We start from the raw sequence: 25,428 nt of genomic DNA on the forward strand, positions 1-25,428 counted from the left end.
CAATTTACACAGTAGAACAAGCAGACACGGAACAGAGCTTGGGTGTAAAGATATATAATTATTTATTTTAAGGACACATCTATGAAAACACTCTGGCACTAATACGGCAAACAACTTCAATTACAATTACTATAAGTATATCAATCCCCTAACAATATTTCGACAAGTCTAGGTTCAACAGCACCACTTATTTGCAGACAGAGGTGAATGCTTTAAACTAGATGGCACTCTAATATTCGTTAGAATGGGAGAGAAAAGGCATGGTATGAAACCAACTCGGTACCAACACTATTTACGAAGCAAATGCAAGGCCTGCAAGGCAGGGTCTACTGTGGATTACAAAGTTCAGAGGCCGGGCCCACTCGGAGAGAGGCAAGGCGATATGTCCCAACAAGTATCACAGTGGAAACGCACTTCGAGTCTTTGTAGCAAATTGTCACAGAAAGGTTGGACCAGTTTAGAACAAAAAGTTAAGAAGGTCTGGAGGCGACCCAATGGAAAGGTAAGGATTTAAGACACCTCACGCTAACCGTCACAAGGGAAGCCAGGTGGACACGGTACCTTGTGAGTGCAGAGACAGCTCCGGCGGGGGCAGTTGTTCCTGGTGGTGGATGCTTTTGCCAAGAGATGAGACGATCTCGTCTTCGAAGGAAAGTTGAAGATCGTTGCACCACCAGGGAAGAGACCAGCCGCGGAGTGCTCCGTCACAAGGCACCACCTTTTGGTCACGGTATGGGCTAGTGGCTATCCGGTTGCCGGGGTGCTCAGCACGGGCAATTCGACCACTATGCCCTGTAAGCGAGGAAAAAGCAAAGGGACTGGTTGTTCCCACCAGTCAGGGGAAGAAGACTGTCCAGCCGCGAGATCTCTTCTGTCGTTGGGACATGGTGAGTCGGTTCAGCAGGGCTCCACCGGAGGTGTCGTCGTTGCAGGTCGGCTCAGCTTTACCCTCGTCGGATTCTTAGGTCCTGTGGCTACTTCTAAAGATCCAGTCCCAAAAGCCCTGCTTTTATGCAGAAAACCCCCATTCATTCAGCCTAGCTGTCAATCAAAACACGCTAAGTGGTGAGCGGGGTGGCTCACCACTTGGCCCAATCACACCAGAGTGCGACTTGAGTTGGCAAGGCAACTCAGTCCAGGGTGCCTAAACCCCCTTCCGCACCCCCTGTGGTACCCAGACAGAATGGCACCACTTTGGAGAGCTTCTGTGCAGAAGCCCGCCAAAAGTGGAACAAAGGGCTCAACCTTTGGTTTAGGAGTCACAGAGACGAACACAGACGCCATTTTAAAAAGTTCTGGCAGAAAATACCATCCGATAGACTTGTTTAAGATAAGTAGACCGGAGGTATGTTAGAGATTAACGAGAAACAGTATCAAACTCTAACAATGGGACGAATCCCATAGGGTTATATTCGGGGTCAAACATAACAAGTAGTTTCCACTGCCACCAGCCAAAACTCGTCGAGGGGGGACGGGACAGTGCCCCCTCGAGTAACAGACCTAGGAGTAATCGAATTACCCCTACTAGTACGTCCACAATAGGATGGTTTGTACTAGTTCTGTTAGTAAATTTAGGTCTAGTAAAGCCAATGGTGACTTTACATGCCCTGGGAGACAGTAGCCAGTCCCAGGGTATGGAGTCTATGGTGGGGATCCTCTAGGACGCCCTAGTGTTACGGCACGGAGGGTGCAGTGTAACACACATAGTAAAACATATGAGACCCTATGGAGTAAAAGACCCCGTAGCCAATAAAACACATTGACATTCAAAGGAATTAACCACATTCACGTCCAAGAGTGGGAGAAAATAGTCTCACTCTTGGCAGGATGGAAAAAAAACAAACTCCAGAAATCCAGCAAAGCTGCTGGGGGACTCACTAGATTAGGAAATTCAGCCTAAACAGAGAATTCTCCCTAACAGGTAGCCAGTCAATGCAACGGAAAGGAAGGTCAGCAGGGGAGAGAAAGAGAAAGCAGAGGTGAAAAGGAAGGTCTTGACCTGCTTCCAGAACTTCAGGCGGTCCGGCACAAGTTTGAGCGGGGCAGGAAGGGCCTTCCATGGGGAGGAACCTGCAGAGGAGAGAGATATACCCCCACTCTCTGCCTGGAGAAGCGTCTGACATTCAAAGAGTTAGAGGTGGCTGAGCGAAGGGCTTGAGAAGGAAGGTGTTTTGGAAGAGAGAGTTAGATGTAGTACGGGCCCTGCCCCCAGCCCCAGAAAGTCTTGTGGACTATGCAGAGGCAGATTGAGAAAGAGGCTGTTGCAGTTGTCCAGCCTAGAGAGAACCAGGTCTCTGGAGACAGTGAGCTTCTGGGGGAGAGTGAGAAAAGGAGGAATACCTCTGAGGTGGTGCAGCTGATAGTGGGCCTTCATGGACAAGTCCATTATGTGAGGAGAGAAGGAGAGCGTGGAGTTGAAGATGACACCAATGTTTTTTGCCTCACAGGAAGGAAAAGGAAGAGGGCCCAATAAGGGCGGCCAGAGTGAGAAATGGAAAACAGAGGTCCCAATGAGAAGGATCTCAGTTTCAGTGGCATTAAGACAGAGATCGCTGGAGGAGCACCAATCCTGAATCGGAGATAGCCAGTCAGTAGTGAGCGAGAGAGGAGAGGAGGCTGAAGGGATCCTAAAAGAGAGCTGAGTATCATCCACATAACACTGAAAGTTGCAGGAGAAGGTAGAGATCAGGTGGGCCAAAGAGGCCAAGTAGACATTGAAAGGTCACAGTGAGAGGTTTGAGTTCTGGGGAACAGCACATGTGGAGAGAGAGGTGGTGGAGAGAAAGGACCCAAGTTGGACCTGGGAGGTCGGTCCAATAGGAAGAAGATCAACCACTTCAGGGCATGATCCGTGATGCCCAGGTTCTCACGGAGTCGATTGATCAGGATGGCATGATCGACCATGTCAAAGCCAGATGAAAAGGTAAAGGAGGATGAGGACAGAAGGAAAGCTTGTTCAGGAAAGCAGTTTCCATGCCTCTGGCTGCTCTGAAGCCAGACTGATGGTCATGGAGATAATCAACAGATTCAGCATGAAGAGTAAGCTGGACGATGGCCAGCTTGTCCAGGAATTTGCCCAAGAAAGGAGTGATAGAGATTGGGCGATAATTTGCCAGACAGGTAGGATTGGCAGAAAGCTTTTTAAGGAGGAGGTGCACAAGCGAGTGCTTGAACAAAGGGGAAAGTCCCAGTGGCAAAAGAATGATTGCCGAAATTCAGCCAAGGCTGGAAGGAGGGTGTCAATGTAGTCCTTGATGGTTCTGGAGGAGCAAGGGAGCAGTGGAGCACCTGTTTGGATGACACTTTCATAGATCAGACTTGTCTTGAAACATCATCAGGTGTAATCAGTGAGAAAGAGGAGAAGGGAAGAGGATAGGGAGAGGCAGCCAGAGGGTGGCCGAGAAAGGTAGAGGGAGAGGAAGACAGAGTTGTACAGAAGGCATATGAGGGAAAAGGAGAGGTGGAGACTGCAGAATGATTGGCCAGGTCCTTACAAATTGTTGCTAGAGGCCTCAGAGACGCGTGCTTGGATTTGGGCTCTCTTCTTTGACAGCACAGAGAGTCTGTAATGCCTTTGGCACCGGTGGCATGCCAGTTTGTCACAGGAATCACCTGATGCCATCCACTTCCTCTCAGCCACCCTACATTTGCGTTTCAGGGCGGTGAGGTCAGAGTCATACCAAGAGTTGCACTTGGAGGTAGGCTTCAGACAAATTCTCACAAGAGGGGCAAGGACGTCCAGAGTGTTTGAGATAGACAGGTGCAGGTTAGAGAGGACCATGTCAGAGTGTGAGTCAGCAGCAGGCATTGGGGGATCAGAGAAAGTAGCAGCAAAGGCATCTACTGACGCACGCTACGTGCGCTGAATGACCGAAAAGGTAGGAGGCAGTGCTGGGGTGGGCTTTGCCTGGGGACAGAGAGCTTCAGGTGAGAGGAGAGCAGAAAGTGGTCAGTCCACGAGACAGGCATAGTTAGAGAGTTCGAGAGGGGGATGTCTGAGGAGATGAGAACATCCAAGGTATGCCTGGCAGAGTGCGTTGGACCAGAGGGTAGAATGGAAAGATAGAGAGTGTCACAGAGGTTCCACACAGAGGTTGTGGAAGAGGCCAGAGGAGAGATTAGAAGCATCCAGGTGGATGTCGAGCTCTCAGAGGAGGAGAAGTTGAGAGGCAGAGGCAAGGAGAGAAGAGGAGAGGTCAGGCCACTCTGCAAGGAGGAGAGCGACCTGGCCAGGTGGCCTGTAGATGGTGTTCACAGGCAGAGAGAGGCCAGGGGAGATAGAGAGCCTTCAGACCACACATTCAGTGGAGCAGTAGGCCTGCATAGGAATGACAGAAGCAGCAACCCACTCCAGAAAGATCAGAGCTACTCCACCTCCATGATGGTTGGTTCTGGGTGCAGAGAGGATCTTGTAGCCATCAGAGAGGAGAGCGTCAAAACTCGTGTCAGAGCTGGCCGTGAACAATGTCTCAGTGAGATCGATGACATCCTGATCAAGTTCTTCGAGAACGTGGCAAATATCAGAGGAGCGCTTGACAGCAGAGCAAGAGTTGATAGTAGTGACATGGTTTGAGGTACACCCTCAGGAAGTGATAGAGAGGCCTGAGAGTGGACAGAGGTGATAGAAAGAGTTGGCATAGTAGCCAGACAGGAGGAGCAAGGTGCCAGGGGGGCGGCGGAAGAAGGAGGTGGCAGAGGAGCCAATAGGAGCAGCAGGAGAAGGGAGAAAGTAGATCAGATGCAGGAGATGCTTATCGTAAAGGAAAAGTTTGGGCTGAGTACCCTGGACCAAGATGGTGCCATTCAGATAGAAAATAATGATGGTCTTGGAGGAGTGAAAGGTGGCCAAGAGGACCTCCCACCGAGTGCCAACATAAATCGGAGAGACGGAGAAAGGAGAGAGAACAGAGATTATATGAGGGGTGCATAGGTTAGGAGAAGGAACTACAAAGAGGTTGTCCGTGAGAGTCTGTCTGGAGGAAGCACTGATGTAGATATCAGCAATAAGGAGGCCTGGGTTGGAGACCAAGATGTCCCACTTGAACTTCTTCATTCCTGAGTTAGTGAGTGGGATAGGATAGGAGACAACGGAGCAGTTATGGAAGATGCGGGGGACGGAAAGCACCATAGAGGGTGCAAGGAGGAAGTAGGAGGAGGAGGGAACGAAAGCGAGATGTGGGATGCACAACCCAGCGCTGCACAGTGCAAGCTGCTCAGAGGGAGGCGGGTTCACAGCGTGGGAACATAGAGAAGGAACAGACAGGTATACTCAACAGTACAAAGGTACTTCCAGCTGGGAGGAGACCTAGAGAGTGGGAGAAGCCTAATGAGACAAGTTAACAGTAACACAGTTACAACAATGCAGACCAGATGCAACCTTCCCAATGCAAAACACCCAGATTGAACTTTTCTAAAAAGAGGGAAAAAGGCCTCGTTTTTAAACACAGCAGCAATGCAAAACACCCAGATTCTACTTTCCTAAAAAGAGGGGAAAATGCCTAATTGTTAAACACAGGAGCAATGCAAAACACCCAGATTCATCTTTCCCAAAAAGAGGAGAAAGGCCTGGTTGTTAAACACAGCAGCAATGCAAAACACCCTGATTCAACTTTCCTAAAAATATGGGAAAAGCCTATTTTTTAAACCAAGCAGCTATGCAAAATACCCAGATTCAACTTTCCCAAAAGAGGGAAAATAACCTAGTTGTTAAACACAGCTGCAATGCAAAACACCCAGATTCAACTTTCCTAAAAATAGGGGAAAAGCCTAGTTTTTAAACCCAGCAGCTATGCAAAACACTCAGATTCCACTTTCCCAAAAAGAGGGAAAAAGTAAACACAGTAGCAATGCAAAAAAACAGATTCAACTTTCCTAAAAAGAGGTGAAAGGCCTAGTAGTTAAACACCGCAGCAATGCAGAACACCCAGATTCAACTTCCCTAAAAAGAGGTAGAAAGGCCTAGTTTTTAAGCACAGCAGCAATGAGGGGAAAGGCCTAGTTTTTAAACACAGCAGCAATGCCAAACCCCAGATTTAACTTTCCCTAAAGAGGGAAAAAGGCCTAATTGTTAAACACAACAGCAATGAGGGGAAAAGGCCTAGTTTCTAAACATAGCAGGTATGCCAAACAGCCAGATTCAACATTTCCAAAAAGAGGGAAAACAACCTAGTTTTTAAACACAGCAGCAATGCAAAACACCCAGATTCAACTTTCCCAAAAAGAGGGAAAAATGTCTAGGTTTTAAACACAGCAGCACTGAAAAACACCCAGATTCAACTTTCCTAAAAAGCGGGGGAAACGCCTAGTTTTTAAACACAGCAGCAATGAGGGGGAAAAGCCTAGTTTTTAAACGCAACAGCAATGCCAAAAACCCAGATTCAACTTTCTCAAAAAGAGGGGGGAAAGGCCTAGTTTGTAAACACAGCAGAAATGCCAAACAGCCAGATTCAACTTTCCATAAAGAGGGAAAAGGGCCTAGTTTCTAAACACAGCAGCAATGCAAAACACCCAGATTCATCTTTCCCAAAAAGAGGCAAAAGGCCTGGTTGTTAAACACAGCAGCAATGCAAAACACCCAGATTCAACTTTCCTAAAAAGAGGGGGAAAGCCTGGTTTTTAAACACAGGTGCTCTGCAAAACACCCAGATTCAACTTACCCAAAAAGAGGCAAACAAGACCTAGTTTTTAAACACAGCAGCAAAGCAAAACACCCTGATTCAACCTTCCCAAAAAAAGGGAAAAGGCCTAGTTTTTAACACAGCAGCAATGAGGGGAAAGGCCTAGTTTTTAAACACAGCAGCAATGCCAAACACTCAGATTCAACTATCCCTAAAGAGGGAAAAGGCCCAGCTTTTAAACACAGCAGCAATGCAAAACACCCAGATTCATTTCTCTTAAGAGGGCAAAAGAAAGGCCTAGTTTCTAAACAAAGCAGCAATGCAAAAGACCCAGATTCAACTTTCCCAAAAAGAGGGAAAGGGGCCTAGTTTCTAAACACAGCAGCAATGCAAAACAACCAGATTCAACTTTCCCTTAAAAAATATGGCAAAAGGCTTAGTTTTTAAACACAACAGCAATGCAAGAGTTGTGACTTTCTTAGGAGAAGGATGGCCATACAATACAATAAACTGCAATACTTAAGTCTGGCACGGTAAAAGACATAAGAATAATGAAAGGGGGGAGTGGGGAGGTGTAGGTCAGTTAAGTAGGCTATCACTTCTTGATTGTTAATGTTTTTTAATGAATTTATTGTTAATTCAAAATTCTTATCATATTACAAGACAAAAAGCAGGTGACCCTGAATAAAAAAGAAATTATGATGGTGGACAAACCTTCTGAGCTTTGTTCCTAAACAGCTGTGAAGGTTTGATGGACGATGAGACCATTCACTTTCTTTGGTGTATAAACAACAGCCATTGTTTTTCAGATGTTCAATAATGATACGGAGACAGTGTTGATGTAATGTCAGTCACAACATGTATATGTTTCCATCCTTTTGGAATGTCCCCGGGCGACTCACTCGGACAACTATCCCTTCCATCCACATCCACAGGTGGCTCACTCGGACCACTGTCCCTTGCATCCACATCCTCAAGTGGCTAACTCAGACAACTGTCCCTTCCATCCATGTCCTCAGGTGGCTCACTCGGACAACTGTCCCTTGCATCCACGTCCTCAGGTGGCTCACTCGGACAACTGTCCCTTGCATCCATGTCCTCAGGTGGCTCACTCAGACAACTGTCCCTTCCATCCATGTCCTCAGGTGGCTCACTCGGACAACTGTCCCTTCCATCCGCGTCCACAGGTGGCTCACTCGGACAACTGTCCCTTCCATCCATGTCCTCAGGTGGCTCACTCGGACAACTGTCCCTTCCATCCACGTCCACAGGTGGCTCACTCGGACAACTGTCCCTTCCATACATGTCCTCAGGTGGCTCACTCGGACAACTGTCCCTTGCATCCACGTCCTCAAGTGGCTCACTCGGACAACTGTCCCTTGCATCCATGTCCTCAGGTGGCTCACTCGGACAACTGTCCCTTGCATCCACGTCCTTAAGTGGCTCACTCGGACAACTGCCCCTTGCATCCATGTCCTCAGGTGGCTCACTCGGACAACTGTCCCTTGCATCCACGTCCTCAAGTGGCTCACTCGGACAACTGCCCCTTTCATCCACATCCTCAGGTGGCTCACTCGGACAACTGTCCCTTCCATCCACGTCCTCAAGTGGCTCACTCGGACCACTGTCCCTTCCATCCACGTCCTCAGGTGGCTCACTCAGACAACTGTCCCTTCCATCCACGTCCTCAAGTGGCTCACTCGGACCACTGTCCCTTCCATCCACGTCCTCAGGTGGCTCACTCGGACAACTGTCCCTTCCATCCACGTCCTCAAGTGGCTCACTCGGACCACTGTCCCTTCCATCCACGTCCTCAGGTGGCTCACTCGGACAACTGTCCCTTCCATCCACGTCCTCAAGTGGCTCACTCGGACAACTGTCCCTTCCATCCATGTCCTCAGGTGGCTCACTCGGACAGCTGTCCCTTTCATCCACGTCCTCAAGTGGCTCACTCGGACAACTGCCCCTTTCATCCACGTCCTCAGGTGGCTCACTCGGACAACTGGCCCTTCCATCCACATCCTCAAGTGGCTCACTCGGACAACTGTCCCTTCCATTCATGTCCTCAGGTGGCTCACTTGGAAAACTGTCCCTTCCATCCACATTCTCAGGTGCCTCACTCGGACAACTGCCCCTTTCATCGACATCCTGAGGCGGCTCACCCGGACAACTGTCCCTTCCATCCACGTCCTCAGGTGCCTCACTCGGACAACTGCCCCTTTCATCGACATCCTGAGGTGGCTCACCCGGACAACTGTCCCTTCCATCCACGTCCTCAGGTGACTTACTCAGACAACTGTCCCTTCCATCCACATCCTCAGGTGGCTCACTTGGAAAACTGTCCCTTTCATCCACGTCTTCATGTGGCTCACATCAACCACTGTCCCTTCCATCCACATCCTCTGGTGGCTCACTCGGACAACTGTCCCTTCCATCCACACCCTCAGGGGGCTCACTCTAACAATTATCCCTTCCATCCATGTACTGAGGTGGCTCACTTGGCAACTTTCCCTTCTGGATTGGATGTAAGGGACAGTTGTCCGAGTAAGCCACCTGAGAACGATTCGAAAGGATCGAAACATGTACAAGTCGTGGCTGACATTACATAAATGCTGCCTCATTTGTTGCATTCATAAGTAATACATGCAAATACATTTACATATTATTGAATAATCAATGAACTTCAGATAAAGGTGTTTATACACAAAAGAATGGAAACTGGCCTCATCGTACAGCAAGTCTTCACAGCTGTTTAAGCGCCCTACCTTTCATGATCCCTGGCCAGGACAAACGATTTGTGACAAATCTACATGGATAATTTAGAGTGCGCATGGTTTAACTCAGCAAAACCTCCTGGGTATGACCACTCGCGCTCGGGAGGATAGCTCAGTGGCAACATGCTCGCCGTGGAAGCAAGACAACACCGAGGGACACAGGTTTGATCCCTGGGTCCGGGCTTAGAAACCTCTGCGCACGTTATAAATAACATCATATCATATCAGGTTTTGGCCAACACAGTTTGGGAAATTCTTTTCAACCATCACCTATTGTAAAGAATATTGGGCTCTTGTCTGCCAATTTATAAAAGTCGTCTGAAAGGCTACCCATCCTTTATCTTCATGTCGTAACAGTTGCTCTTCTTTCCTGAGGCTTTCATGACCAGTAGGTGACTATTCAGTGCCATCAAACCCTTCTGCTGTACGTGCATTCTTTGAATTATCTGACTTCAAATAGAAAATTATTGCCCAAGCCAGCCCACTGCACTCCCTCAATGGAGGACATTTCACATTTCCACAAGCAAACAGAGTATCATCTTCCAAGCCAGCCCACTGCACTCCCTCAATGGAGGACATTTCACATTTCCACAAGCAAACAGAGCATCATCTTCCAAGCCAGCCCACTGCACTCCCGCAATGGAGGACATTGGAGGACATTTCACATTTCCACAAGCAAACAGAGCATCATCTTTCAAGCCAGCCCACTTCACTCCCTCAATGGAGGCTATTTCACATTTCCACAAGCGTACAGAGCATCATCTTTCAAGCCAGCCCACTGCAGTCCCTCAATGGAGGACATTTCACATTTCCACAAGCGTACAGAGCATCATCTTTCAAGCCAGCCCACTGCACTCCCTAATGGAGGACATTTCACATTTCAACAAGCAAACAGAGTATCATCTTTCAAACCAGCCCACTGCACTCCCTCAATGGAGGACATTTCACATTTCCACACTCATACAGAGCATCATCTTTCAAGCCAGCCCACTGCACTCCCTCAAAGGAGGACATTTCACGCCAGCCCACTGCACTCCCTCAATGGAGGCTATTTCACATTTCCACAAGCGTACAGAGCATCATCCTTCAAGCCAGCCCACTGAACTCCCTCAATGGAGGACATTTCACATTTCCACAAGCGTACAGAGCATCATCTTTCAAGCCAGCCCACTGCACTCCCTAATGGAGGACATTTCACATTTCAACAAGCAAACAGAGTATCATCTTTCAAACCAGCCCACTGCACTCCCTCAATGGAGGACATTTCACATTTCCACACTCGTACAGAGCATCATCTTTCAAGCCAGCCCACTGCACTCCCTCAATGGAGGACATTTCACATTTCCACAAGCAAACAGAGTATCATCTTTCAAGCCAGCCCACTGCACTCCCTCAATGGAGGACATTTCACATTTCCACAAGCATACAGAGCATCATCTTTAAAGCCAGCCCACTGCACTCCCTCAATGGAGGACATTTCACATTTCCACAAGCAAACAGGGCATCATCTTTCAAGCCAGCCCACTGCACTCCCTCAATGGAGGATATTTCACATTTCCACAAGCGTACAGGGCATCATCTTTCAAGCCAGCCCACTGCACTCCCTCAATGGAGGACATTTCACATTTCCACACTCGTACAGAGCATCATCTTTCAAGCCAGCCCACTGCACTCCCTCAATGGAGGACATTTCACATTTCCACAAGCAAACAGAGCATCATCTTTCAAGCCAGCCCACTGCACTCCCTCAATGGAGGACATTTCACATTTCCACAAGCAAACAGAGCATCATCTTTCAAGCCAGCGGACTGCACTCCCTCAATGGAGGACATTTCACATTTCCACACTCGTACAGAGCATCATCTTTCAAGCCAGCCCACTGCACTCCCTCAATGGAGGACATTTCACATTTCCACAAGCAAACAGAGTATCATCTTTCAAACCAGACCACTGCACTCCCTCAATGGAGGACATTTCACATTTCCACACTCGTACAGAGCATCATCTGCCAAGCCAGCCCACTGCACTCCCTCAATAGAGGACATTTCACATTTACACACTCGTACAGAGCATCATCTTTCATGCCAGCCCACTGCACTCCCTCAATGGAGGACATTTCACATTTCCACAAGCAAACAGAGTATCATCTTTCAAGCCAGCCCACTGCACTCCCTAAATGGAGGACATTTCACATTTCCACACTCGTACAGAGCATCATCTGCCAAGCCAGCCCACTGCACTCCCTCAATGGAGGACATTTCACATTTCCACAAGCAAACAGAGCATCATCGTTCAAGCCAGCCCACTGAACTCCCTCAATGGAGGACTTTTCACATTTCCACAAGCAAACAGAGTATCATCTTTCAAGCCAGCCCACTGCACTCCCTCAATGGAGGACATTTCACATTTCCACACTCGTACAGAGCATCATCTTTCAAGCCAGCCCACTGCACTCCCTCAATGGAGGACATTTCACATTTCCACAAGCAAACAGAGTATCATCTTTCAAACCAGCCCACTGCACTCCCTCAATGGAGGACATTTCACATTTCCACACTCGTAAAGAGCATCATCTGCCAAGCCAGCCCACTGCACTCCCTCAATGGAGGACATTTCACATTTCCACAAGCAAACAGAGCATCATCTTTCAAGCCAGCCCACTGCACTCCCTCAATGGAGGACATTTCACATTTCCACAAGCAAACAGAGCATCATCTTTCAGGCCAGCCCACTGCACTCCCTCAATGGAGGATATTTCACATTTCCACAAGCGTACAGAGCATCATCTTTCAAGCCAGCCCACTGCACTCCCTCAATGGAGGACATTTCACATTTCCACACTCGTACAGAGCATCATCTTTCAAGCCAGCCCACTGCACTCCCTCAATGGAGGACATTTCACATTTCCACAAGCAAACAGAGCATCATCTTTCAAGCCAGCCCACTGCACTCCCTCAATCGAGGACATTTCACATTTCCACAAGCAAACAGAGCATCATCTTTCAAGCCAGCGGACTGCACTCCCTCAATGGAGGACATTTCACATTTCCACACTCGTACAGAGCATCATCTTTCAAGCCAGCCCACTGCACTCCCTCAAAAGAGGACATTTCACATTTCCACACTCGTACAGAGCATCATCTTTCAAGCCAGCCCACTGCACTCCCTCAATGGAGGACATTTCACATTTCCACAAGCAAACAGAGTATCATCTTTCAAGCCAGCCCACTGCACTCCCTCAATGGAGGACATTTCACATTTCCACACTCGTACAGAGCATCATCTGCCAAGCCAGCCCACTGCACTCCCTCAATGGAGGACATTTCACATTTCCACAAGCAAACAGAGCATCATCTTTCAAGCCAGCCCACTGAACTCCCTCAATGGAGGATTTTTCACATTTCCACAAGCAAACAGAGTATCATCTTTCAAGCCAGCCCACTGCACTCCCTCAATGGAGGACATTTCACATTTCCACACTCGTACAGAGCATCATCTTTCAAGCCAGCCCACTGCACTCCCTCAATGGAGGACATTTCACATTTCCACAAGCAAACAGAGTATCATCTTTCAAACCAGCCCACTGCACTCCCTCAATGGAGGACATTTCACATTTCCACACTCGTAAAGAGCATCATCTGCCAAGCCAGCCCACTGCACTCCCTCAATGGAGGACATTTCACATTTCCACAAGCAAACAGAGCATCATCTTTCAAGCCAGCCCACTGCACTCCCTCAATGGAGGACATTTCACATTTCCACAAGTAAACAGAGCATCATCTTTCAAGCCAGCCCACTGCACTCCCTCAATGGAGGACATTTCACATTTCCACAAGCAAACAGAGCATCATCTTTCAGGCCAGCCCACTGCACTCCCTCAATGGAGGACATTTCACATTTCCACAAGCATACAGAGCATCATCTTTCAAGCCAGCCCACTGCACTCCCTCAATTGAGGACATTTCACATTTCCACAAGCAAATAGAGCATCATCTGCCAAGCCAGCCCACTGCACTCCCTCAATGGAGGACATTTCAAATTTCCACAAGCAAACAGAGCATCATCCTCCAAGCCAGCCCACTGCACTCCCTCAATGCAGGACATTTCACATTTCCACAAGCAAACAGAGCATCATCTTTCAAGCCAGCCCACTGCACTCCCTGAATGGAGGACATTTCACATTTCCACACTCATACAGAGCATCATGGGCCAAGCCAGCCCACTGCACTCCCTCAATGGAGGACATTTCACATTTCCAAAAGCAAACAGAGCATCATCTTTCAAGCCAGCCCACTGCACTCCCTCAATGGAGGACATTTCAAATTTCCACAAGCAAACAGAGCATCATCTGCCAAGCCAGCCCACTGCACTCCCTCAATGGAGGACATTTCACATTTCCACAAGCAAACAGAGCATCATCTGCCAAGCCAGCCCACTGCACTCCCTCAATGGAGGACATTTCAAATTTCCACAAGCAAACAGAGCATCATCTGCCAAGCCAGCCTACTTCACTCCCTCAATGCAGGACATTTCACATTTCCACAAGCATACAGAGTATCATCTGCCAAGCCAGCCCACTGCACTCCCTCAATGCAGGACATTTCACATGTCCACACTCATACAGAGCATCATCGGCCAAGCCAGCCCACTGCACTCCCTCAATGGAGGACATTTCACATTTCCACAAGCGTACAGAGCATCATCTTTCAAGCCAGCCCACTGCAGTCCCTCAATGGAGGACATTTCACATTTCCACAAGCGTACAGAGCATCATCTTTCAAGCCAGCCCACTGCACTCCCTAATGGAGGACATTTCACATTTCAACAAGCAAACAGAGTATCATCTTTCAAACCAGCCCACTGCACTCCCTCAATGGAGGACATTTCACATTTCCACACTCATACAGAGCATCATCTTTCAAGCCAGCCCACTGCACTCCCTCAAAGGAGGACATTTCACGCCAGCCCACTGCACTCCCTCAATGGAGGCTATTTCACATTTCCACAAGCGTACAGAGCATCATCCTTCAAGCCAGCCCACTGCACTCCCTCAATGGAGGACATTTCACATTTCCACAAGCGTACAGAGCATCATCTTTCAAGCCAGCCCACTGCACTCCCTAATGGAGGACATTTCACATTTCAACAAGCAAACAGAGTATCATCTTTCAAACCAGCCGACTGCACTCCCTCAATGGAGGACATTTCACATTTCCACACTCGTACAGAGCATCATCTTTCAAGCCAGCCCACTGCACTCCCTCAATGGAGGACATTTCACATTTCCACAAGCAAACAGAGTATCATCTTTCAAGCCAGCCCACTGCACTCCCTCAATGGAGGACATTTCACATTTCCACAAGCATACAGAGCATCATCTTTAAAGCCAGCCCACTGCACTCCCTCAATGGAGGACATTTCACATTTCCACAAGCAAACAGAGCATCATCTTTCAAGCCAGCCCACTGCACTCCCTCAATGGAGGATATTTCACATTTCCACAAGCGTACAGGGCATCATCTTTCAAGCCAGCCCACTGCACTCCCTCAATGGAGGACATTTCAAATTTCCACAAGCAAACAGAGCATCATCTGCCAAGCCAGCCCACTGCACTTCCTCAATGCAGGACATTTCACATTTCCACAAGCAAACAGAGCATCATCTTTCAAGCCAGCCCACTGCACTCCCTGAATGGAGGACATTTCACATTTCCACACTCATACAGAGCATCATCGGCCAAGCCAGCCCACTGCACTCCCTCAATGGAGGACATTTCACATTTCCAAAAGCAAACAGAGCATCATCTTTCAAGCCAGCCCACTGCACTCCCTCAATGGAGGACATTTCAAAATTCCACAAGCAAACAGAGCATCATCTGCCAAGCCAGCCCACTGCACTCCTTCAATGGAGGACATTTCACATTTCCACAAGCAAACAGAGCATCATCTGCCAAGCCAGCCCACTGCACTCCCTCAATGGAGGACATTTCAAATTTCCACAAGCAAACAGAGCATCATCTGCCAAGCCAGCCTACTTCACTCCCTCAATGCAGGACATTTCACATTTCCACAAGCATACAGAGTATCATCTGCCAAGCCAGCCCACTGCACTCCCTCAATGCAGGACATTTCACATGTCCACACTCATACAGAGCATCATCGGCCAAGCCAGCCCACTGCACTCCCTCAATGGAGGACATTTCACATTTCCACAAGCGTACAGAGCATCATCTTTCAAGCCAGCCCACTGCAGTCCCTCAATGGAGGACATTTCACATTTCCACAAGCGTACAGAGCATCATCTTTCAAGCCAGCCCACTGCACTCCCTAATGGAGGACATTTCACATTTCAACAAGCAAACAGAGTATCATCTTTCAAACCAGCCCACTGCACTCCCTCAATGGAGGACATTTCACATTTCCACACTCATACAGAGCATCATCTTTCAAGCCAGCCCACTGCACTCCCTCAAAGGAGGACATTTCACGCCAGCCCACTGCACTCCCTCAATGGAGGCTATTTCACATTTCCACAAGCGTACAGAGCATCATCCTTCAAGCCAGCCCACTGCACTCCCTCAATGGAGGACATTTCACATTTCCACAAGCGTACAGAGCATCATCTTTCAAGCCAGCCCACTGCACTCCCTAATGGAGGACATTTCACATTTCAACAAGCAAACAGAGTATCATCTTTCAAACCAGCCGACTGCACTCCCTCAATGGAGGACATTTCACATTTCCACACTCGTACAGAGCATCATCTTTCAAGCCAGCCCACTGCACTCCCTCAATGGAGGACATTTCACATTTCCACAAGCAAACAGAGTATCATCTTTCAAGCCAGCCCACTGCACTCCCTCAATGGAGGACATTTCACATTTCCACAAGCATACAGAGCATCATCTTTAAAGCCAGCCCACTGCACTCCCTCAATGGAGGACATTTCACATTTCCACAAGCAAACAGAGCATCATCTTTCAAGCCAGCCCACTGCACTCCCTCAATGGAGGATATTTCACATTTCCACAAGCGTACAGGGCATCATCTTTCAAGCCAGCTCACTGCACTCCCTCAATGGAGGACATTTCACATTTCCACACTCGTACAGAGCATCATCTTTCAAGCCAGCCCACTGCACTCCCTCAATGGAGGACATTTCACATTTCCACAAGCAAACAGAGCATCATCTTTCAAGCCAGCCCACTGCACTCCCTCAATGGAGGACATTTCACATTTCCACAAGCAAACAGAGCATCATCTTTCAAGCCAGCGGACTGCACTCCCTCAATGGAGGACATTTCACATTTCCACACTCGTACAGAGCATCATCTTTCAAGCCAGCCCACTGCACTCCCTCAATGGAGGACATTTCACATTTCCACAAGCAAACAGAGTATCATCTTTCAAACCAGCCCACTGCACTCCCTCAATGGAGGACATTTCACATTTCCACACTCGTACAGAGCATCATCTGCCAAGCCAGCCCACTTCACTCCCTCAATAGAGGACATTTCACATTTGCACACTCGTACAGAGCATCATCTTTCATGCCAGCCCACTGCACTCCCTCAATGGAGGACATTTCACATTTCCACAAGCAAACAGAGTATCATCTTTCAAGCCAGCCCACTGCACTCCCTCAATGGAGGACATTTCACATTTCCACAATCGTACAGAGCATCATCTGCCAAGCCAGTCCACTGCACTCCCTCAATGGAGGACATTTCACATTTCCACAAGCAAACAGAGCATCATCGTTCAAGCCAGCCCACTGACCTCCCTCAATGGAGGACTTTTCACATTTCCACAAGCAAACAGAGTATCATCTTTCAAGCCAGCCCACTGCACTCCCTCAATGGAGGACATTTCACATGTCCACACTCGTACAGAGCATCATCTTTCAAGCCAGCCCACAGCACTCCCTCAATGGAGGACATTTCACATTTCCACAAGCAAACAGAGTATCATCTTTCAAACCAGCCCACTGCACTCCCTCAATGGAGGACATTTCACATTTCCACACTCGTAAAGAGCATCATCTGCCAAGCCAGCCCACTGCACTCCCTCAATGGAGGACATTTCACATTTCCACAAGCAAACAGAGCATCATCTTTCAAGCCAGCCCACTTCACTCCCTCAATGGAGGACATTTCAAATTTCCACAAGCAAACAGAGCATCATCTTTCAAGCCAGCCCACTGCACTCCCTCAATGGAGGACATTTCACATTTCCACAAGCAAACAGAGCATCATCTGCCAAGCCAGCCCACTGCACTCCCTCAATGGAGGACATTTCACATTTCCACAAGCAAACAGAGCATCATCTTTCAAGCCAGCCCACTGCACTCCCTCAATGGAGGACATTTCACATTTCCACAAGCAAACAGAGCATCATCTTTCAGGCCAGCCCACTGCACTCCCTCAATGGAGGATATTTCACATTTCCACAAGCGTACAGAGCATCATCTTTCAAGCCAGCCCACTGCACTCCCTCAATGGAGGACATTTCACATTTCCACACTCGTACAGAGCATCATCTTTCAAGCCAGCCCACTGCACTCCCTCAATGGAGGACATTTCACATTTCCACAAGCAAACAGAGCATCATCTTTCAAGCCAGCCCACTGCACTCCCTCAAAGGAGGACATTTCACATTTCCACAAGCAAACAGAGCATCATCTTTCAAGCCAGCGGACTGCACTCCCTCAATGGAGGACATTTCACATTTCCACACTCGTACAGAGCATCATCTTTCAAGCCAGCCCACTGCACTCCCTCAAAAGAGGACATTTCACATTTCCACACTCGTACAGAGCATCATCTTTCAAGCCAGCCCACTGCACTCCCTCAATGGAGGACATTTCACATTTCCACAAGCAAACAGAGTATCATCTTTCAAGCCAGCCCACTGCACTCCCTCAATGGAGGACATTTCACATTTCCACACTCGTACAGAGCATCATCTGCCAAGCCAGCCCACTGCACTCCCTCAATGGAGGACATTTCACATTTCCACAAGCAAACAGAGCATCATCTTTCAAGCCAGCCCACTGAACTCCCTCAATGCAGGACTTTTCACATTTCCACAAGCAAACAGAGTATCATCTTTCAAGCCAGCCCACTGCACTCCCTCAATGGAGGACATTTCACATTTCCACACTCGTACAGAGCATCATCTTTCAAGCCAGCCCACTGCACTCCCTCAATGGAGGACATTTCACATTTCCACAAGCAAACAGAGTATCATCTTTCAAACCAGCCCACTGCACTCCCTCAATGGAGGACATTTCACATTTCCACACTCGTAAAGAGCATCATCTGCCAAGCCAGCCCACTGCACTCCCTCAATGGAGGACATTTCACATTTCCACAAGCAAACAGAGCATCATCTTTCAAGCCAGCCCACTGCACTCCCTCAATGGAGGACATTTCACATTTCCACAAGTAAGCAGAGCATCATCTTTCAAGCCAGCCCACTGCACTCCCTCAATGGAGGACATTTCACATTTCCACAAGCAAACAGAGCATCATCTTTCAGGCCAGCCCACTGCACTCCCTCAATGGAGGACATTTCACATTTCCACAAGCAAACAGAGCATCATCTGCCAAGCCAGCCCACTGCACTCCCTCAATGGAGGACATTTCAAATTTCCACAAGCAAACAGAGCATCATCTGCCCAGCCAGCCCACTGCACTCCCTCAATGCAGGACATTTCACATTTCCACAAGCAAACAGAGCATCATCTTTCAAGCCAGCCCATAGCACTCCCTGAATGGAGGACATTTCACATTTCCACACTCATACAGAGCATCATCGGCCAAGCCAGCCCACTGCACTCCCTCAATGGAGGACATTTCACATTTCCAAAAGCAAACAGAGCATCATCTTTCAAGCCAGCCCACTGCACTCCCTCAATGGAGGACATTTCAAATTTCCACAAGCAAACAGAGCATCATCTGCCAAGCCAGCCCACTGCACTCCCTCAATGGAGGACATTTCACATTTCCACAAGCAAACAGAGCATCATCTGCCAAGCCAGCCCACTGCACTCCCTCAATGGAGGACATTTCAAATTTCCACAAGCAAACAGAGCATCATCTGCCAAGCCAGCCTACTTCACTCCCTCAATGCAGGACATTTCACATTTCCACAAGCATACAGAGTATCATCTGCCAAGCCAGCCCACTGCACTCCCTCAATGCAGGACATTTCACATGTCCACACTCATACAGAGCATCATCGGCCAAGCCAGCCCACTGCACTCCCTCAATGGAGGACATTTCACATTTCCAAAAGCATACAGAGCATCATCTTTCAAGCCAGCCCACTGCACTCCCCCAATGGAGGACATTTCACATTTCCACAAGCATACAGAGTATCTTCTTCCAAGCCAGCCCACTGCACTCCCCGAATGGAGGACATTTCACATGTCCACAAGCATACAGAGCATCATCTGCCAAGCCAGCCCACTGCACTCCCTCAATGCAGGACATTTCACATTTCCACAAGCAAACAGAGCATCATCTTTCAAGCCAGCCCACTGCACTCCCTCAATGAAGGACATTTCACATTTCCACAAGTAAACAGAGCATCATCTTTCAAGCCAGCGCACTGCACTCCCTCAATGGAGGACATTTCACATTTCCACAAGCAAACAGAACATCATCTTTCAGGCCAGCCCACTGCACTCCCTCAATGGAGGACATTTCACATTTCCACAAGCAAACAGAGCATCATCTGCCAAGCCAGCCCACTGCACTCCCTCAATGGAGGACATTTCAAATTTCCACAAGCAAACAGAGCATCATCTGCCAAGCCAGCCTACTGCACTCCCTCAATGCAGGACATTTCACTTTTCCACAAGCAAACAGAGCATCATCTTTCAAGCCAGCCCACTGCACTCCCTGAATGGAGGACATTTCACATTTCCACACTCATACAGAGCATCATCGGCCAAGCCAGCCCACTGCACTCCCTCAATGGAGGACATTTCACATTTCCAAAAGCAAACAGAGCATCATCTTTCAAGCCAGCCCACTGCACTCCCTCAATGGAGGACATTTCAAATTTCCACAAGCACACAGAGCATCATCTGCCAAGCCAGCCCACTGCACTCCCTCAATGGAGGACATTTCACATTTCCACAAGCAAACAGAGCATCATCTGCCAAGCCAGCCCACTGCACTCCCTCAATGGAGGACATTTCAAATTTCCACAAGCAAACAGAGCATCATCTGCCAAGCCAGCCTACTGCACTCCCTCAATGCAGGACATTTCACATTTCCACAAGCATACAGAGTATCATCTGCCAAGCCAGCCCACTGTACTTCCTGAATGCAGGACATTTCACATTTCCACACTCATACAGAGCATCATCGGCCAAGCCAGCCCACTGCACTCCCTCAATGGAGGACATTTCACATTTCCAAAAGCAAACAGAGCATCATCTTTCAAGCCAGCCCACTGCACTCCCCCAATGGAGGACATTTCACATTTCCACAAGCATACAGAGTATCATCTTCCAAGCCAGCCCACTGCACTCCCTGAATGGAGGACATTTCACATGTCCACAAGCATACAGACCATCATCTGCCAAGCCAGCCCACTGCACTCCCTCAATGCAGGACATTTCACATTTCCACACTCATACAGAGCATCATCTGCCAAGCCAGCCCACTGCACTCCCTCAATGGAGGACATTTCACATTTCCACAAGCAAACAGAGCATCATCTTTCAAGCCAGCCCACTGCACTCCCTCAATGGAGGACATTTCACATTTCCAGAAGCCTACAGAGTATCATCTTCCAAGCCAGCCCACTGCACTCCCTCAATGGAGGACATTTCACATTTCCACAAGCAAACAGAGCATCATCTTTCAAGCCAGCCCACTACACTCCCTCAATGGAGGACAATTCACATTTCCACAAGCATACAGAGTATCATCTTTAAAGCCAGCCCACTGCACTCCCTCAATGGAGGACATTTCACATTTCCACACTCGTACAGAGCATCATCTTTCAAGCCAGCCCACTGCACTCCCTCAATGGAGGACATTTCACATTTCCACACTCGTACAGAGCATCATCTTTCAAGCCAGCCCACTGCACTCCCTCAATGGAGGACATTTCACATTTCCACAAGCAAACAGAGCATCATCTGCCAAGCCAGCCCACTGCACTCCCTCAATGGAGGACATTTCACATTTCCACAAGCAAACAGAGCATCATCAGCCAGCCCACTGCACTCCCTCAATGGAGGACATTTCACATTTCCACAAGCAAACAGAGCATCCTTTATCAAGCCAGCCCACTGCACTCCCTCAATGGAGGACATTTCAAATTTCCACAAGCAAACAGGGCATCATCTTTCAAGCCAGCCCACTGCACTCCCTCAATGCAGGACATTTCACATTTCCACAAGCATACAGAGTATCATCTTCCAAGCCAGCCCACTGCACTCCCCGAATGGAGGACATTTCACATGTCCACAAGCATACAGAGCATCATCTGCCAAGCCAGCCCACTGCACTCCCTCAATGCAGGACATTTCACATTTCCACAAGCAAACAGAGCATCATCTTTCAAGCCAGCCCACTGCACTCCCTCAATGAAGGACATTTCACATTTCCACAAGTAAACAGAGCATCATCTTTCAAGCCAGCCCACTGCACTCCCTCAATGCAGGACATTTCACATTTCCACAAGCAAACAGAGCATCATCTTTCAAGCCAGCCCACTGCACTCCCTCAATGCAGGACATTTCACATTTCCACAAGCATACAGAGCATCATCTGCCAAGCCAGCCCACTGCACTCCCTCAATGCAGGACATTTCACATTTCCACACTCATACAGAGTATCATCTGCCAAGCCAGCCTACTGCACTCCCTCAATGGAGGACATTTCACATTTCCACAAGCAAACAGAGCATCATCTGCCAAGCCAGCCCACTGCACTCCCTGAATGGAGGACATTTCACATTTCCACAAGCATACAGAGCATCATCTGCCAAGCCAGCCCACTGCACTCCCTCAATGCAGGACATTTCACATTTCCACACTCATAAAGAGCATCATCTGCCAAGCCAGCCCACTGCACTCCCTCAATGGAGGACATTTCACATTTCCACAAGCATACAGAGCATCATCTTCCAAGCCAGCCCACTGCACTCCCTGAATGCAGGACATTTCACATTTCCACAAACCTACAGAGTATCATCTTCCAAGCCAGCCCACTGCACTCCCTCAATGGAGGACATTTCACATTTCCACCAGCATACAGAGCATCATCTTTCAAGCCAGCCCACTGAACTCCCTGAATGCAGGACATTTCACATTTCCACCAGCATACAGAGCATCATCTTCCAAGCCAGCCCACTGCACTCCCTCAATGGAGGACATTTCACATTTCCACAAGCATACAGAGCATCATCTTTTAACCCATCCCGTGGCAGCACCTTAATGCAGTCAATTTCACATTTCCACCAGCATAAGGAGAATCATCAGCCAAACCCACCTGTGGCATTCCCTCAATGCAGGCATTTTAACATGTCCACCATCATCGGCCAAACCAGCCTCTGGCATTCCTTCAATGCAGGTAATTTCCCATTTCCACCATCATCGGCCAAACCAGCCTGTGGCATTCCCTCGATGCAGGCAATTTCACACTTCCACCATCATCGGCCAAACCAGCCCGTGGCATTCCCGCAATGCAGGCAATTTCACATTTTCACCAGCATAAGGTGAATCATCGGCCAAACCAGCCTGTGGCATTCCCTCAATGCAGGCAATTTAATATTTCCATCATCATTGGCCAAACCAGCCTGTGGCATTCCCTCAATGCAGGCATTTTAACATTTCCACCATAATCGGCCAAACCAGTCAGTGGCATTCCCTCAATGCAGGCAAATTCACATTTCCACCATAATCGGCCAAACCAGTCAGTGGCATTCCCTCAATGCAGGCAAATTCACATTTCCACCATCATCGGCCAAACCAGCGAGTGGCATACCCTCAATGCAGGCCATTTCACATTTCCACCAGCATAAGGAGCATCATCGGCCAAACCAGCCTGTTGCATTCCCTCAATGCAGGCAATTTCACATTTCCATGAGCATAAGGAGAATCATCGGCCAAAGCATATTGACTGGGCAAGGGAGCTTGATTGGGTTGCACATCGCCAGTTTGAGCAGATGCGGAAACCAAGGTTGTCTTGCCCACATTTGAGCAACCAGGATTAGAGTTGCTTGTTCCTGGTGTAATTTGTGCACTACTATGCTGAGCAGCGATGTCAGTGGAAAAGCGTAAGGACATTCCCCTGGATCTGGGTTGGGGAAACCTGGATGTGAAGTCTGGGCATTGTGTGTTTTGGTTTGTGGCGAACAAGTCTAAAGGAGGATAGCCCTAGAGGGAAAAGATATCATCTAAAATTCCTCCATTGAGTTGCCACTCCTGTTCTTTGGGTAGGGGATCACAGCTTAGAGAGTCTGCCAGAGAAGGGAATTCCCCTGGAACATGTTGGGATTCTAGGAACATGTTCTGCTTGAGTCCCCCCTTCAAATGGTTTGGGCTAGCCTGGAAAGACTTGGAAAGTGTGTGCCTCCCTGCTTGTTTATGTAAAACATGGCAGTGGTGCTGTCTGTGAGGATGTGCACTGTTTGACCTGTTAGATGCACTTGGAAGGCTTGGAGGGCCTTGAGTACTGCTAGTAGCTATAAGAGGTTGATGTGATTTTGGGCTGTGATCTGTGTCCACAGGCCATGCGTTGTGTGGTGGAGGTAGTGGGTTCGCCATCCGGAGAGTGAGGTGTCTGTTGTATCTATTGCTTGCACCGCAGGATTGTGAAGGGGTTTTCTCTTCAACAGATTTTCCTTTGTCCGCTAGCGTAGCGTTTGAACTAGGGTTAGTTAAACAACCACTAGATCATCCCACTGACCACTTGCCCGAGTCCACTGTTTCGATAATCACTCTTGCATTGGGTGCATGCGCAACCGTGCATGTGGAACTAGATAAATGCATGAAGCCAACATCACGAGCAGGCGCATTGTGTCGCGTACAGTTATTTGGCGACCAACCAAATACTGAGGTATTTGCAGCAGTATATTGTGTACTCTTTCATCTGAGGGGAAGAGTAGCCCCACTTCCATCTTTATGATAGCTCCTGGGAACCGTTTGGTTCTGCTTGGAACAAGACTTGATTTTTTCTCGTTGTTTGAGAATCCATATTGGAACAGAAGACTGATTGTTCTTTGGGTGCTTTGCTTGCAAATGTGAGGGGATTACTCCATTAACAGCCAGTCGTCCAGATAAGGGTACACTGGGATTGATTGTCTGCGTAAGTGTGCCGCTAATACCTTGGTGAATATCCTTGGAGCAGAAGCTATACGGAAGGGGAGCACCCTAAATTGGTAGTGTTGATCTGCTATTTTGAAGTATAGGAATTTTCTGTGCGCTGGGAATATTGAAATATGAAAGTATGCTTCTTTCATGTCCAAAGTTGCCACGTAGTCCCCCCTGTATTAGCAGTGGGATTACTTCTTGTAGCATAGTCATGCAAAATTTCTGAAGCTTGACATATGTGTTTGCAGGGCACAGGTCTAGGACAGGGTGCAATGTGAGGTCTTTCTTTGCCACAAGGAACTATATTGACTGTACACCCTTGTTTACCTGGTTTGCCGGGACAATTTCTATGCCTTCCTTTAGTAGCAGTGCCTTGACCTCTTCCATCAGAATGCGCTATTCCTCCTGTGCAACTTTCCTTTGTCTTGGCGTGTGGTTGGGTGGTGTCTATATGAGTTCTATGCAATAGCCTCCCGCCACGGTGGAAAGCACCTACTCCCCTCCTATGCGTGGGTAAAATGAGAAATGCAACTCCCTACCGGAGAGGCATGGGGTGGGACCTGGAGCGGGTGGTCATTGCTTTTGTTGGGTGGAGCCTCTGGAGGAGGAGGATCTGCCTCTACCTCTTGACCTTCTGTGGCCCCTTTGAAAATTTAGTTGGCAGGATTGCCCCTGCAAGGAACCCCAAGATGAAGTCT

Source organism: Ambystoma mexicanum, chromosome 9 (genome assembly GCF_040938575.1).
Source record: "Ambystoma mexicanum isolate Mex_15411 chromosome 9, UKY_AmexF1_1, whole genome shotgun sequence".
NCBI lineage: Eukaryota > Metazoa > Chordata > Amphibia > Caudata > Ambystomatidae > Ambystoma > Ambystoma mexicanum.